The 18,017-nt window shown below is 34.9% G+C and overlaps 1 non-coding gene across 1 annotated transcript; it reads right to left on the bottom strand.

Moving 5' to 3' along the window:
* Positions 1 to 11,319: 11,319 nt before the first annotated feature.
* Positions 11,320 to 11,391, bottom strand: TRNAT-GGU (transfer RNA threonine (anticodon GGU)). Its single transcript has one exon. It is a non-coding gene; the product is annotated as a tRNA-Thr (tRNA).
* Positions 11,392 to 18,017: the final 6,626 nt, after the last annotated feature.

Below are 18,017 nucleotides of genomic sequence, written 5' to 3'. Positions count from 1 at the left end.
GAGGGTGCAAAGCGTAAATGTACTCTGGCGGCAAAAATCCGGAGAGGCCTGACTCTCGCGATACCACGAATGAATATTTTTAATTCATTGTAAGCACTTGTCATATGTACGTACATTTTATGCAGTTTGTCATATGTAAGTACTTAGTGAATATAAAATAAAAATTTTATTAATTCTTGAAGTTTTTTTAGTTTTTGGGGAGGCAATCCTAGGAAAGTGCGCGGGCAGCTAATGATCTAGGAACAGCCCTGCCTTCTTTTTATATCGCAATTGTTCTATATTTATTAATATATATATATATATATATAATGTAATATATAAATTTACATTATATATATATTAACATATGTTACGGTGAAACACCGAAATCTGGAGAATGTCGACTTTCATCGGTGAATGTCAACATTCACATAGTCTCTTGGTGTATGTCCGAAATATTTTCCAAATACTCTTATTTCTGACTTATACCGGTAAATGTCGACATTCACCATGTACTCATGGTGAATGTTGAACATATAACAATATTATATTTTCCTCTCTGTAATTCAGTCGCGAATAAACGCATTTGATACTTGAAATAAGAACTTAAGAACATGAGAACCTAAAACACACAATACATTCAAAATGAGAAAGGAAAATAATAGAAGTTAAAAACTTACTTAATTATACAGTACGTTCTAAATGAGAAAATAAAATAACAGTAATAAAAAACTTACTAAATTATGTGGTTCAAATCTTATTTACTGCAACAACTTAAACTATTATGGCACTTTATGACCTCTCTTTTCGACTTTCACCAGAGCATATCTGTAATTGTCGACATACACCGGTGAGGGTCCGAATATGCAAGAATGTAGTGAAATATTCGGTCTTTCACCGACGTATTTGGTGAATGTTGATATTCTCCTGTGAAAGTCGACATTCTCCTATTTCGATCTTTCACGGTAACATATACATATATACTCCCACTCTGTTACCTGGCTCACAGTTTTATTATTCTTATATATTGGTAAACTGCACATTTCACCACTACATAAGAACAATATTAAAATGAAGGACAATTAATTTTGATTACTGGATTAAGTTTAACTGTAAAAATTGTTTTTAACTGTTTTAGCTGTATCTGGTGTTTTAATGAAGAAGTTTAGAGTTTTTGATGTTATAAGGAAGGACATAATGTTATAATGGAGTTATGTTGTAATAAAATTGTTTTGAGTTTTTATGTTTCTTCTATATTTCGCCTTGCTGTGAAGTGAGAGCTTAATTGATTGAATGAGAAATATATCCCTAATGAAAGGAATTCGAGGAAATAAGTTTAAATGAAGTGCAGTTTAATAAACCATACAAGGAAGTCATGTGGTGACCCCATCAGGTGTTTTAAAGATGATTATATAATGCAAACGGTAAACGATTCCAATATATGACATGGAAAGGTAAGGAATTGTGAAATAAATCTCTGTTCAGAAGATTTTAAATATTGATGTCCTTTGAGAGAATATAGCAACTAAAATTTATTATATGGAAAGCTGTCAACCTACCGTATAAAGAAACCCTAATATTTTCGATAAATTATAAAGCATTTTGCATAATATTGCTACTGAATTTCTGCTGTTCTGTGAGGAAAAATATAAATAGCCAATCTCTGATACTGGCAATCCAGAAAAGGATTTCTGATGCCAGAAATTTTGTATTCAAGTTCCTTGTGCGAAACATGAAATACTTAGCTATAGTATTGTAGATAAAATAACAAAAGGAAATGGTTAGTTGTCTCAAGTTAGTTGAATCTTACTGAAGAAAAGATAAATCTGCTCTAGTCAGGAATACGTAGCGTGGCCTAACTGTCCGTATGGTTTACGAGAAAATGCGCAAAAAAATATTTCTCGTCATTTTATATGAAATTGCTATGCATATAATCATGGAGGTAGGAAGTAAGATGGAGTCGCCCTAAACAAGTTTCTCCCGTACCTGCTCTGAAGCACCGGCGATCCCTACGTGGTGACCAAAACATTGGGTCATTTACCATTGAGTTCTATGGGATTTGACGCGTTCGGATGTAAATATTTTGTAATTACGTCGTAAATATATATATAAATGTATATATTTTCTTTTTCTACAACACTTCAGAGTCCTAACTATGTGAAAACAACATATTTTTAAACAACATTTCACTCTGAACGGAATTAAATGCTATACTTTTCACAGGACAGTTTTCTCAGAATGCTTTAATTTGAATGAAATATTTTCACAAGTTTTCGTTAATTACATTAGAAAAAAAATTAAGGTAATTCGATTTTATTCGGTTAAGGTCAAAAGTTTATTGTATTATTAATATTAAAATTATGCATTATTTCTTTTCTATTTATAGAGCTTCTTCCTAAAATACTTTCTTAAATATGACATGATTTTTTGGCTTCTGAGGCATCTTTTAAATCGAAAAATGTAAGTCAATTTATAATTAATGCTCTATTCGGTTCATTTTAAATTAGAGAATTATTAGGAATTAGCGAAATACTTTAAATAGTACTTGTCTTTCTCTGAACATTTCTGAAAGGGAATAAAATAAGTTTTTTTTTTTTTTTTTTTTTGGAAGTATTATTTAAAACTTGTAACTGAGTTATTATAAAATGTAAGGGGAATAATTCTTTTAATTATACTTATCAGATTTTTTTTACCATTCATTTCAACAATACATAATCTAAAACTCTTTATTACGTTCTTAAGTGCGCATCTCATAGCATTTGCTTTACAATACCTCTTAACAGATTGCTTTCCAATACGAACAATTCTTGCTTAAATAGTTTTATAACGTATTTGTCAACAGGATTTCAATTTATGTTTACAATTTAATATTAAGGTTATTATATATTTAGATAACATTTATAATCATTATAAATTAGATACATTTAATAATTAGATTTCTTCACAGTACTTTCACAGTTGTTTATAAGTGAATAAATTATTCATTTCAAATACATTTATAAATAATTTAATGAATATTTATGTATTTTGTCAAAGGCAGATACATGGTTTTTGCAATAATATGCAACAATAATATATGGATGTGAAAAAGATTTGTTTTATTTAAAACATTTTGACGTTTGGAAAATAAAATAAAAGTAGCGAATACTCTATCAAGGGCATCGAAAGACGTATACAAGCATAACATTTTTCTTAAAATCTATATTTTTGTAGTTCAACAGCTTAGAATTTTATAAAACAAATTCATAATCAAAATCGCTGTTGTTAGTTATCGAAAAATAACCAAGATGTGATTTTTGCGTAAATGTCACTAAACTATACAAATTGCTATTATCCATCACACTATGAATGTTTCTTTCATGCGAAAGTGTCCCTTTTTCGATTTGTATGAAACTGTCGTGTGTCGAAATCGAAATGCTATCAGAATCCTGTCAAGCGAGCTTCTGAATGTAAACAAAGAACACCCCATCTGGTGACCCAAGCTTCAAAGCAGTGCTTCACTTCTAGTGCCGATTGGCCCCTCCTTCCTTTCCTACCTCCATGCATATAATAGAGTGCAAAGGAGGTATATACTTAACAAGTTATAGATAGCTACTTTTACTTTTATTACCCTAAAATAGCTGGTTTATGTAGTTAAAAAAAGTATTATCTGAAATATCCAACTTCGAACTCTTAATTTTACTGAAAAAATGTGTATGGTAAAATAATAAAAAATAATTTCTAATATTCTATTCATGAGAAATTAAAAATCTGTAAAAAAATAGCGGTGGCGATATAGTGATATTTGACAACTTCCGAAATTTTCAAAATGCAGTTTTGAAAATCTGAAAGTTTCCTAGGGGATCGGTTCACGCAACGGAAATATAAAATACTAAATGAAGAAATTAAAAAGGGAAAGATCTTGGTTAGCCTTTTTGTCAATACACAGTAACTTAAAAATGAAATATCAAATATTACTGAAGGATATTTAATCTTTGAAAAACTACGTCAAAATACAGAAAATTCTGAAAATAATTATCCTGTAGATAAATCTCTCATAACATTTTAGCGTAGTAGAAAGCGTTCAGTCTTTACTTACTGAATGCATCAAACAAATGAGGTTCAGTAAAAAAGGATAAGAACGATAATTTGTTTTACACTTAAATAACGAATTGAATTGTGTTAAATGTATCAGAAATACAAGCCCATCAGCGACCAAACAGTAAAGCTGCTAGTTGCAGGACGAGCCAGTTTACCTTAGAAAGTCCTCCACGAAGGCATCCCTCCCCTTAGGCAGATAGCCCTCGAAGCTTTGCCATAATCACCCACGCACACGCACGCTAGTTGCAGGTAACTCAGTGTGATTTCAGATCCCGGTGAAGAGAGCTATTATGTGAGAGTTTTCATGGTTTTCCAAACGAGTAATTTTTTTTTCCTTTGAGAACATACAGACTCCCCGTGCACCACATATGTACAACACGGGGCTTACAGAAGTAAGTTAACTAGAACATTAAAGGTTACATGTATAAATAAACATTAAAAATTACATGCATAAATAAAGCGAACAAAAGCAGGGAACAGCAGTCTGGACTTCGCGAAAACAGATAAGTTCACTGGCCAAGTCACTCCGAACATTTTCAAATCGTTCTGTAAGCATAATCTAGGGCCATCAAATGTAGGGCACGAGAAAATCAAATGTTCCACATCCTGAGGAACTCTTTTTGAACATTCACATAAATTGTTTGATCGTAGATTAAAACGAAACAGATAACTTGCAAATTTACCGTGACCAGATAAAAACTGAGACACTTTAAAATTTAACGAGAGGAAAGACTCGGAATTCAGTCTATGGTAAATAGAAGGAAGGAACTTTTTGGTGACTTCAGCATTACAAGATGAAATGTATTCCTCATTCCAAATAGCTAAAAGCTTTTTATAATGAAAGGACTTCCAATAACTCTTTGGAATGCTAATGTTGATATCAATGGGTAAATTTAAGGCATCTTTAGCTAAGAAATCAGCTCTTTCATTTCCGTAGAAACCATGATGAGCACGCACATAAGCAAAGCAGATATCAATACCTCTAATTCTAAGTGAACTATGAGTTACTAGGGTTTCGATAACTAATTTATCGCAGGTGGTAATACTGTTCAAAAGTTGAAGAGAAGAAAGAGAATCAGAACAAATAAGGTACTTTGAGGATGTTGTCCCATGATCCTGGATCCATTTTACGGCAAGATAAATGCACAGAAGTTCTGCTTGAAAAACTGTACATTCATTCCGTATACGGTGTCTAAGAAAACAAATTTCGGAATGGCCTTCAAAAAGAACAAATGCAAGGCCTACCTTGTTGTTCATCTTGCTGTCATCTGTAAAGAAAACCATATGAAAACTTATTTCAGCAGTCTCTGAAATCGCAGAAATTTATAGGTTCTAAAGAAACGGGAAGAGGAAGATCAGTGAAGGGGACAATTTCATTGATACAGTCTTCCGAAGCATGAGTTTCCAATGACTCAAAAATATTATTCTTATATGCAATTTCAAAATCAATAGGCGGAACTCCTGCAAGAACAAAAGTAGCCTCATAGCTTAAGGTTCTATAACCACTAATAATACGAAGAAGAATTCTCCTATGAATCTTTCTTAAATTTCTTTTGTTAACCTTCTTGGCAAGAACATGTTCCCAAGCACGACAGCCATACGAAATGAAAGGTACAATACACTGCTTATACATGAGTTTCTTAACATCGTAGCTTACTCCAAAAGTATTTTTGGCAATTTGGTGAAAGCCATTAATAATTTTTTCACATTTAGCAGAAAGAATTCAATGTGCTTTTTCCATGTTAATTTTTGGTCAAGAATGACACCAAGATATTTAACATTTTCTACAAATTCCAACGGAGAATTATCGAGCATCGAAGAAGCAATATTTTGTTCATCAAACGTACTGGGAACAAGCATAGCTTTATTTTTTGAAGGATTGAAAGTGAGTTTATGAGAAATCGTCCAACTGGAGACAAAATCTAGAACAACTTGTGCTCTCAAAAGAATGTTATTCAAAATCCTTCCTTGGAAAATTAATAGTAAGTCGTCTGCAAACGCAATTTTTAAACAACCGTCGAGATGACTTAAAAGATCATTTATGATTATGTTCCAAAGAGTAGGTCTGGATACAGAGCCTTCAGGACAGATTGGAGTTATTTCTCTTAAAATGTTCTCCATTTCTTTCAAATTTTTTCTGCTGTCTCAAGGTTTTTAGAGCTATTTCTATTTCTCCCAACAGTAAAAATACAGAAAATTATTATTATTTATTTTGAATATATTGCAAGCTACATTTTTTTTTTACTCCTTTCGAACATTTTTTAAACGGTTGTACTATATTTATTTTTACTCACGGGTTCCGGCTTCAACACTTCATAATTTCCTACTTTTGCAATTTTTTTTTAATCTGGATGAAAACATGAAGAAGTTCGGGGTTTCCAACTCAAGCATAATGTCATCGCTTCCGATTAAAATACAGTTGTTTTTAGCCTAAGCAAAGTTACGATCTACCATTTATTTCCAGACTTGCAACAATACGATACTTATCAGTGTAATAAAGTGAGCTACTGAAATTTCTAATAAAGCAGCTCACTTTCATAGTTTTCAATGGTAATTATGTTATCAGCAAAGCATTTATGTTTGAACTGCCTATTGTTGACTACAGCTATTGTTGAGGAATGATGTTGTGAACAGCACTGTAAAGCATGTCCGGAGTTATGGTGAGGCATTGGCGTCGGATGTTGTCTTTCAGCATCCCTAGAGATGTCGGTCGATCACGATACACTTGCGACTTCAGGTAACCCCAAAGCTAATAATCGCACGGACTGAGGTCTGGGGACCTGGGAGGCCAAGCATGACGAAAGTGGCGCTGAGCACACGATCATCACCAAATGACACGCGCAAGAGATTTTTCACGCGTCTAGCAATATGGGGTGGAGCGCCATCCTGCATAAAAACGTACGTTCCAGCAGGTGTTTATCAGGCAGGCTGGGGACGATGTGATTCTGTAACATATCGGCGTACCATCCGTCACGGTAGCAGTTACAAAACCAGAATCACGCATTTCCTAGAAGAAAAAAGGCCCGATAACGTAATCTGTCGGACATATTTTCAACATTTTTTTTTTTTTTTTGGTTTTAATAAAACCCCATGTCATTCTAAGTATGTGTGTCAATTTTTACTTCTCTATCTACATTATTCCTTGATTTATTAAGTTTTCAAATTTATACTGACTTTTTGATCACCCGGTATTATAAATTAAATGGATTTTAAATAACACCCATTTCATTGATTTGTAGAGCTTATTTAATTTGTTTTTACTGTCACTTCTCTCTTTCCATTTTCCCACCAGAATGGAAAATAGCTCCCGTGTGTTTAAATGAGAGCTTAAGTTGCTTTGTACAGAGTGTGTTCTGCTAAGATTTAAGAGCCGACTTCGCGTTTAAGTTACTCTGCGTAGCCTGTGGTATTACCTATTTAGGTTTAGTTTTACACTGAGATTCTATTTAATTTTCTCGCCATAAGTTCTGGCTGATTTGTAAGCACCAGGTGTACTTTCTGTTCTCTCATTAGTTTTAACATAAAGGGTCTTTTACATTTTTCTCAAGCCCCTGTAGTATTTTTAAAGCAATAGCATTAAGTCACTTAGAGTTATGTAGATGATTAGCCACAAGTTACAGTTTAGTAAAAGGCTCATTCTTTACAGATTATTAACATGAAACTAAACCGAAGGTCAATAGCCAAACCGTTGTTCATCAGTGATCTACACAGTGATGACCAAGCGATCATCAGCTGTGATGATCTACACGCTTATGATCATCGATCATTATGCATAAGTATGTTTAAAAAATAAATCTTGTAATACATTCCCTTGAGGACTTTCAATAAGAAATAAAGACGAAATTATGGCTATGGTTTTTAGCCCAAACGGTTGTAGAGATATTAGGTTACTTCGAAGCAGGAGAGATGAAAAATAAACAAAGCCCTCCCCAGGACTTGAACCACGGACCGCTTGAACATGCGTAGAACGTGCTGACCACTATACCAAGAAGGCATGCTAAAAAGGCGGGAGAAATTACTTTTAAACCATTTAGTTATTATAAAGCATCAAGTCACTTTTCCATTACAAAACCAATTTGCAAGTGAATTTGCTTATACACTGACTACCAATAAGTATTGGGACACCTATGCAAATGACGATATCTGCGGTCCCAAGGTACGCCACGGACTCCGCCGGTATATATCGTGTAGGAAACAGCATCGGCTTTAGTCGCATGCAAGATGCCTTGCAGTTCGGAGCTCTCTCATTTCGAGAAAGGTATAATTATCGGGTATCACAAATGTGGCCGATCCTTAAGGGACATATCTAGCGATCTGTAGTACCCAATATCGACAGTGGCCTATGTGATTAAGAAGTGGAAGGTGAGGGGTGATTGTCGGAATGTGCCCCGAGTCGGCAGACCAACGAAACTTGGGAATAGAGACCGACGAGTGCTGTTCAGAGAAATTCGGAACAACCGCACCCAACCGATGGCTCTCATCCGCGAGGAGTTTCAACAGGCATCCGGGAGTATTGTTTCAATGAATACCATCCGTAAGGAAACACATCTGCTTGGTTTTCATGGTCGTCCTGCTGCCCATAAGCCTTTGATTACAAAGTCCAACTACGCTGCTCGGTTAAAGTGGTGCAAAGCGCATCGAAATTGGACCGTAGATCAGTGGAAACGGGTTCTTTGGAGTGATGAATCAAGGTTCACCCTCTACCGTTCGGATGGCAGGGTCTGGGTCTGACGTCTACCTGGATACCGTATCCTGCCTGAATGCATTGTGCAAACAGTAAAGTTCGGCGAAGGTGGAATTATGGTCTGGGGGTGTTTCTCCTGGTATGGGCTGGGACCCTTGGTCCCCATTCATGGTAAGCTCAACTCCGATGCCTCCTGCACTATTTTGGATGACAATGTGCTTCCTACGTTGGTGCAGTTTTACGGGTTGGACCCCTGTTACTTTTAGGACGACAATGCCAGTTGTCATGTTTCGACGTTAACCAAGGCTTGGTATGGTACCAATGGAGTTCATCGAATGGACTGGCCTGGCCAGAGTCCAGACCTGAACCCTATCGAGAACCTTTGGGACGAGTTGCTTCGCGGAATTCAGGGGTGCACTACCCGTGCAAAATCGGTCAAGGAACTTCTATGTCTTCTCCAAGCCGAGTGGAAGAAAATACCACTAGCTGCCATACAAAGACTTGTGGAAAGTATGCCCCGGAGGGTCCACGCTGTAATTACCTCTCGTGGAGGTCCTACCAACTATTTATTTTGAATAAAGTTAGTTTTTCTTTTCTATTACAGGTGTCCAAATACTTATTGGTAGTCAGTGTATACTGGGCGACTGGGGATTAGGGGGCCCAATCGGAAAATCCTGGTGGTGGAGAATCATCATGCACCACCTTTTTAGTTCGGGCGCCACTGTAGAGACATTAGGTTATTTCAAAGCAGGAGAGATGAAAAATGAGCAATGACCTCGAGCGTGCTGACCACGACACCACAAAAGCATGCTAAGAAGAGCGTAGAAATACCTCATAAGGTTATTAGTCTCGAAACACGATTTTAAGTTGTTTCACGTTTCCTTCGAGTCTGCTGCCATTCGGAAGAACGTAATATTATATTCTTTCATATTTGTTCCGAGTATTATTAACTGACAAACTAAACTATTTAAAAGAAATAAATGCAGCTCTTAAAAATATTACTTTTTAAAATTTTTATCGGACTGATGGAAATAAAATTGCCCTTAAAATTAATTAGATACATCATTAATTTAATTCGTGACACATCTAATTAAAAACGTTTAACATTTTGACAAAATAAGATTATATATTTTTAGGCCAAATGGGCTTTAGTCCAAAAGGGCTATCATTCTCGAAACTGCATTTTGCGTTGAATCATTTTAAATGTGCGAATCAGTTTTAAATAGTTGCCACCAAATATTTTCGCTCTGTATTATGTCTAAAGAAATTAAATAATGAAGAATCTGCATGAATGTACGTATTTTTCTCGCACTGTGAAAAAACACGATACCTATAGCCATCAAATTTTGAATAAGGTAGTCCTTCGCCCGAATATGTGAACCTGGAAGCCCGAATTTTGAATTTCGAATTTGTTTTATTATCTGTTTCCGATTTTTTAAACTGTAACGAATTTTTGATTAAGAAACTCAACGATTTCAAAGCGAGCAGTGGCAGCGCACTGTACGGAATAAAATATTTTTCTATCCACCCCGCAAAACTGTCAATCCGAAATTATGAAGATGAGCTATTTTAAAATATTTTTAGCCCAAAGGGACATTAGTCCAAATGCTCTTGAAAGGTGTATGTGTTAGTAGATGAAAAAAACACATTTTTGGACAAAATATAAAATCTGAAAGCTTTCAGCTATTTTTTAATTTCTTTATTTACCAGAAGAGGCTGAGCTAAATGAAACAATACAAGACTTGTTTTAATTAAATCAAGACGTTTTCAAGAAATCGACTTTCAAGAAATAGAGACTCGTTTTAATTAAAAAGGATTACTAAAGAAATATTAACTATGTATAGAAAATAATTTTTGGCATGTAAAATTATTTTTATGTGACAAAATTAATAATACTTCATGAAATTAAAAGTCAATAAGTTTTATTTCTTTATGGAATGAGTAACAACTTCTCTGTTCATTTTAATCGCCAAATTGCAGATAGGTAATAGAAGTGAGTGGGTCGCCAGAGACTTCACAGAGACAATGAATCACGCAGGTCCAGCACACTAAACACATCTTTATAATTAACATTGCCATGGACTATTAGTACATTGCTGAGTTTGAATAAAAGAGGTGATGGGTTATTGTTGGGAATGAGACTCCTTTCGATATTACAGTTGGATATTTTCTATACGATGTATTCCATGCTCATTTGAGAAAATTCCTGATTTAATGAATCAGGAATTGTACAGCCTATTATACTGTTTACTACGTTGAAGAAGTTCGGCATTTCTGGCGCGTTATTCTGCCTGGCAGATTTCAAATCCGTAACGGCTCAGTTTTTCCATAATCGTTTTAAGTTTTGGCAGGAGGGGTCCTTTAACTCTTTGAAAGGCGCTTTAACTCTTTAACTCTTTGACTCTCTACAGTAACCAGTTTGATCGCTTTAACTCTTTAACTCTTTGACTCTCTACAGTAAACAGTTTGATCGCTTTAACTCTTTGACTCTCTATAACCAGTTTGGCCAGTTTTAAAGACTGACCGTGTAGAGTCATTAGGTTAACTGGAAGCAGAAATTATGAAAAATATGCAACCGCCTTCGCCGGGAATCGAACCACGGGCCTCTGGAATACCAACCCAGCGTGCTACCGTTACACCACGAAGGCACGCTAGGAAAGTGGGAGAAATACCTTATATACTCCCCTTTTTAAAGGGTGGCTAGGGTTTTAGGGGACCTAGTCGCCAAATCCTGTGTGTGGAGAATCATCATACACAACCCTTTTAGTTCGGGCGCCACTTGTAGAGTCATTAGGTTGATTGGAAGCAGAAAAAAGGAAAAATATGCAACCACCTTCGCCGGGAATCGAACCACGGACCTCTGGAATACCGGCACAGCGTGCCACCGTTACACCACGAAGGCACGGTAGGGAAGTGGGAGAAATACCTTATAACCATTTATGAAGTTACCTTGTAGCTCACTAGATGGCAATCAAGAAATATAATCCAATCAAGAAACATAAGCCAGTAGTTGATGCAGCAATTTATCTTCAAGAAAATAAGCATCAGCCATTGAAGACAAGATCACGACGATGTGCACGCTGCAGCACCAAGGAAAAGCCTGTAAGTACAGTGTGGGAATGGACCATATGTAAAACTGCACTGTGCTTGAAAAAGAAAACTGTTTCCATGAGTATTATAGACACTTATTTGTAGGGATGTGTTCTGTGGACAGCAGTCACTGACACTAACCACCAGAAGTGGTCATTTTTTTTACGCGACTAGGACAAAATATGTGTAATTGTCGCAAATAATTCCCTTGTAACACCTGATATAATAAATAAAACAAGAGTTTTTGCTGAAAAAGTTAATTGCCTTTTCCTGCCGTCAAAGAGTTAAGGATTAAGTCATGTTATTAATTGACATCTAAATAGTATGTCAAAGTTGATGGTTCTTTTGAGCGGAATTCTTTTGAGAGTGGACATCTGAAAACATAATGATCCGCATCATCCAATCCTCATAAGCATATTGCCGTTATTTGCCAGGGTCCTCTTCCGTACGGCATCAGTCATGAGTTTTCATTTACATTGTTCATAGTACTTAAAGACTATAAAACTGTGAATACTTATGCTGGCTGTAGCGTTACTTTTATAAAAAAATAATAAATAAATAAGCTTCACAAATGCTAAATCTCTTTCTTCTACCGTAAGAGGCACAAGTTCCTTTTCCAAAAAGAAGGAAACAAAAAAAAATGTTTAAAGATGGAGCACGTACACAAGATTATATCCCAATCCCCTTCACTTGCGAACATATAATAAAATCTAGTGAGTGATATAATGGAATCTAGTGAGTGAGAGATGGATTAGGTCATCTTTGTTTCACGAGTAAAATACTGTATTATTCCTTCACGCACAAAAACTTCCATTAGGCATTGTTTAGGTATGTCGTGAGTCTATTACTGTGAATTATCAGAATTCTTCGAATGGCAATCAGATAAAAATATTTATACTTTTTCGTGCATAAATGTAGAGAAACAGCTTTCAAAAATTATTTTGAAAACAAAGTGTTTCCATTTTTCATCACCGCAGAAAACACTGAAGGCTTAATTACATTCAAGGTGATGAATAAAAATTAATTTTTCTGTATACGTCTTTTTTTCAAAAGGCACATGTAAAAATAGAGAAAAGTCTATTAAAAAAATTCATTAGATAGGTAAATGTTTTTCAAATTTCCACATTATTATACGATATATATTTACTTAATTAAGTATAAATAACGAAAGCTATTTTAAATCTGCATACTGACGTAATACACGAAGGGCTATTTCATAAAAGCCTTCTGGATTAAATACCTCTTGAGGAGCTATAGACTGATAATTCTAGTTTAAAGAATTAATCAAATAAGGTAAATTTTCAGCCTGTGACCAATGGTCAACTCAGAACTTTCTCCATAAACTGCACCTATAAAATTTTTGTTTTACGTATTTTCGCGATTAAAATATGTTTTAAACAAATTAGATCAATTACAACAATAAATTTAATATTTTCCTCAGTTTTGTGTTTGATATCTTGCATGTTAATTGCTATAATTATGCAATAAATTACATAAATTTTTATCTTGCTTTTTACATAAGCATTGCTAACTTTCCTCAATAAGGAATAAAAATTTAAGGATATGAGGATTATTGTATTAAAACTTCTATAACCAGAGTGACACGAATTACAAATTTACTTCAAGTAGATCGAATTGAATTACATGGTTTCGGTTATGGCAAAGTGCGCAAAAATTTAGTTTGCCCTGTTCAGGTATTTAGTTTACCCTGTTCAGATATTTAGTTTGCCCTGTTCAGGTATTTAGTTTACTCTGTTCAGATATTTAGTTTGCCCTGTTCAGATATTCACTTTGCCCTGTTCAGGTATTTAGTTTGCCCTGTTCAGGTATTTAGTTTGCCCTGTTCAGATATTTAGTTTGCCCTATTCAGATATTCAGTTTGCCCTTGGTGGAAGTATTTATCTCCTTCTTCGTAGTAATCACTCTTGTCTTCTAAGAGCCTATCGAAATGATATTTAAGTGCATGCTATTTAATAGGCATTCAGTTTTCTTCTACTTAAGGACTTCCGAATATCACTGAAAGTCTTTACAAACCTCACTAAGTGACGAAATACAGACTGAATACAAACAACAGGAGCTGTTTTCCATTCTTTGGCCGCGATGAATTTCGTGGGCGTGTTACTGTCACACAAGTGAGATAAGTTATGACACAACACACCGCATTATAATACATATATTATAACGCGATAAAAGAATGAATTGAGCTGCAAAGGATTGAATTTTTAAGAAATTATCAAAAGAAATTTAAAAACTTTTTTTATTAAAGATATTAGTCTATCCTAGTAAAAATTGTTTAGGGTATTAATATTGCCTCTTGTTAACTGGGAATGAAAATCAATATTATTATATTATTAGATTAAATATAAAAACTGGAAAATAATTTCTTTCTTAAAAGGGTAATAAAAGTTTGAAAATAAAATAATTTGGAGAAACAAATAAAACTATTAATCACTCTCTGCTTAACGCTTCAAATAGAACTTTTCAAGGGATTTATATATACATGTATGCAAACTTCGCAGGTTATGTTTCAAAGTACTAGGAATATCTTCTTCTATAGTTGCCAATAAGAATACAAAACTCAAACTCTGAGCCATGTGGCGAAACCTTCTGAAACTGCAACAAAGGGAATAACTGCAAAGGAAAAGGAAAATGATGAGAACGCACAGACTTACTAAGCACGCAAAATTGGAAAAATTTCCTTAAATCTTATTTCACATCAGTAGCCTCATTGCTAATTTTTAATTTTTTTCCTACCTTACTTAATTTAGCTGTTGTCTTAATAGGTGTTTATCTGTAACAAGAAACAAATACGAGATATGAAAATGGATAGCTTCTACAATTAAACAGGGCGTTTAATATAACAATTTTTTATTTTTATATTTATGTAACAATATTTATATTTATATAACATTATATAACAATTTTTTTATTTATATAACAATTTTTACAAAACTTATATTTATATAACAATTTTGTAAAAATTGTTATATAAATATAAAATATAAATGTAAAAATTGCCAATGTAAATGACAATGTAATGACAATGTAAAAAGCGACGTTATATTGAATATAACTTTTTTTACAAAACTATGAATAGTAAAACTCAAATATACTAATTCAGCACAGATTGCATCATATCAGTTAAAGATAAATTTTCTGTTCTTGTATTTGCACGGAAAGCATACGGCTACAGTAGAAGTATTGCCCGCGAGATATTTGGTTAAATGGTCAAGATCGCTGAATATTAGTTAACAACCTAAGTTCGAAACCAGGTAAATTTCCTAGAAGCAAGGTTGATTTTGTGAATTTTCCCATACATAAAACGAATGCGAGCCAGCTACACTTAGAAAGACTTTCACGAAGACACTTTTTTCCCTTACTTAGATAGCCTTCTTGTGCTTTTGTCATATTCAAATAACTTAACCCAACTTTCATTCAAGTAAAATGCGAATAAAACATTTCTTTTAATTCATCAGACCATTTGGAAAACGGCTAAGAAAGGCAAGAACTCAAAACTTGAAGAGGAAGGAAAGAAGTACTTCTACGAAGTTTGCACGCTTAAAGGGTTGAAAGCATTAGAAGGCAAAATTCTCAAATATCAAATTATTACAAATGCTCACTCATCTGAACTATAGTCAGCCAAGCCCGAGATATTCTTCTTGGCAAGGCGCGCAAGATACGCCTGTAGTTGGCAACAGCCTTCAGCACCATACAGGTGAAGAACACTTTACATTTAGAAATATCCATGCATTCTCCGGGATTCAAATCCGAGTCATTCGACACGACAGTTAGCAATGCTAAACACTATACAAGTTGGGCGGCTTTTATCTTGCTACAATGAACGTATATTTTTTTCATCTAATAGCTGTGGAAAATAGTTTTTGATTAATATTTATTTTTCATGCTGTCTTTAAAAGTTTAACTTTCATGCATTTCTGCTAAAACAGGAATTTTAACAAAACTCTAAATCACTGGTATTTGATGTTTGGTTTGGTTCATTGAGATTATGGCAAAGCACACTAGGGCTATCTGCCTAAGGGGAAAGATGCCTTCGGGGAGGACGTTCTAAGGTAAACTGGCTTGTATACACGTTACACAGGGAAAACCACCGAAACGCCCGTGCAGCCAGCCCGTTCGCGGGTTTCGAACCTCGGACCGAACTACTAGTGTTCAGCGACTTTACCGCTCGGCCGCTGGTGGGTCCACTGGCACTTGAAAAATTGCTTTACTTTATTCATCTTCAATTGCACCATGGAATTATACTTCGATGTGCAGTAGATATTGAGCTGTGTAGTGTCCTGAAACTCTCTGTATGCAAGATCTGTCTACCAAATTCAAATGCACTGGTGCTCAAAATTAAGAGAATTTGCATATTTTAGCGCTCTTCGTTCACATGCACACCTTGGCCACTTTCAGTGGTTTCGGTGGTTCCCCATAGGTGTAACACGAGAGCAACAGTTTTCCAGCTCTGTCATGACCTCCGTGAGACCACAGGAAGCCATGTTGCTGTTCTCAGAGTGGCCAAAATGTCCAAGAAGCCCATTTGGACCAGGAATAAGCAAGATCCCAAGAATACATGCTGATTTCGTACAGCTCATTCGTGCACACAAGAGAGCTCATCTGGCACAGTCCAAAGAACATCGACTTTGGACCAAGCGGGTCAGTGAGGCACCGTTCTTCTCACAGATGAGTCCCAGTTCAGACTAACTTCTGATTTTCCACGTAATCTCATTTGAAAAGAACAAAGGCCTCGTAATTGTCCTCTAACATGCGAGATAGAGACCAACATGACAGTGCAGGTTTCATGGTCTATTCAGACATCATGTTGGACTGGCGGACAGAACTTCATAATTTTTAGAGATGTTCGTGACTGCTGCAAAGTATCGAAAAAAAGATCTTAGAGCCTTATGTCTGCCTTTTCAGGGTGCAGTTGGCTTTCATTTCAGTTTTGTATGGACGACAAAGCTTGTCCACCTAGGGCTAATTTAGTGAATGATTTAGAAGAAAGTAAAGACATTAACCGAATTGGTTAGTTAGTCAGATCTCCAAACCTAAACCCAATAGATTATGTCTGAGACATTCTTGGGAAGGTAAATGCAACTCGCTTTCTCCCTTCCAAAATATACCCAGGACCCAAAAGCAAACGTTATAGCTAAAATGAGACCGGCTGCAACTGGGACTCATAAACTGTCTTATTTCTGGTATAAACTGAATCACTTGATGGATTAAACCACACCCTTATTAGTCTATTTTTGGTTCGATTTTTTTGCTTTAGATCTTCTTGTGCCGATGAATCTTAATGGATGACGATGCGAGTGTAACATAACTATTATATGGTACATTTTTGGTACATTTATATGGTACATTTTGGTTGTTGCTGTTGCTTTATCAACCAATATCCATGCCTAACTTCAGTAAAATCTGTCTATTAGTTCTGAATATAATCTAGTAAATGAAATAATTCCGCTGATTTAAAGATTACTGTAATAATAATAGTAATGTAAATATCAGAAACTCATCTTCTGAGAATTTTAATTACCTTGCTATTGTTTATATCCGTTTCCGCTGGGAAGAGTTTGATTTATATTTTTATTCTCTTGAAAGAAACTATAAACTAATCCACTTTCAGATTCATTAAAATAATCAATGTATACTTCATTATATTCTTGTTATTATGTGCCTTCCTTGATTCTTGTTTATATTCAAAATTAATGAGAAAACGTTTACAGATCTGGACTTGATTTGTGCTTTTATTTGATGGCTTTCTTTTCTTCCTCTCCTTCCCATGAATTTTGACACCTTGGAATTTGCAGGTATTTGACATGTTATTAATTAATGTCTGAAAATACGTAATTAAAACGGACACCTTTCAAAGAATGGTGTAATACCTCTCTGTTCATAGGTAAATTTACAGTCTTAATTAGGATTGAAAACAATTGTTTTTCCGACTGAAAGTCTGTCATGCTAAACGCTAGAAATGGGGCACCGATTCAGAGGTCAAATTAGAAGCACAGCTTTCATATCGGCTCCCCTCTCGAGGGCATATTCATTCGAAAATATGTCGAATCGAATCACCAAGTAGCCTTCCCAACTACCAGATGAGTTCTCGTGCCCACTTAAGCTTATAATATAATACAATAACATGATTACAATAATGTAATCATGGTAAAAGTAAATGCAATAT

The sequence above is a fragment of the Stegodyphus dumicola genome, chromosome 9 (genome assembly GCF_044657685.1).
Source record: "Stegodyphus dumicola isolate Sdum_Otavi_A_Nest chromosome 9, ASM4465768v1".
In the NCBI taxonomy this organism is placed as follows: Eukaryota; Metazoa; Arthropoda; class Arachnida; order Araneae; family Eresidae; genus Stegodyphus; species Stegodyphus dumicola.
Note: the sequence above shows the minus strand (reverse complement) of the source record. Positions and strands in the feature narration are given on the sequence as shown.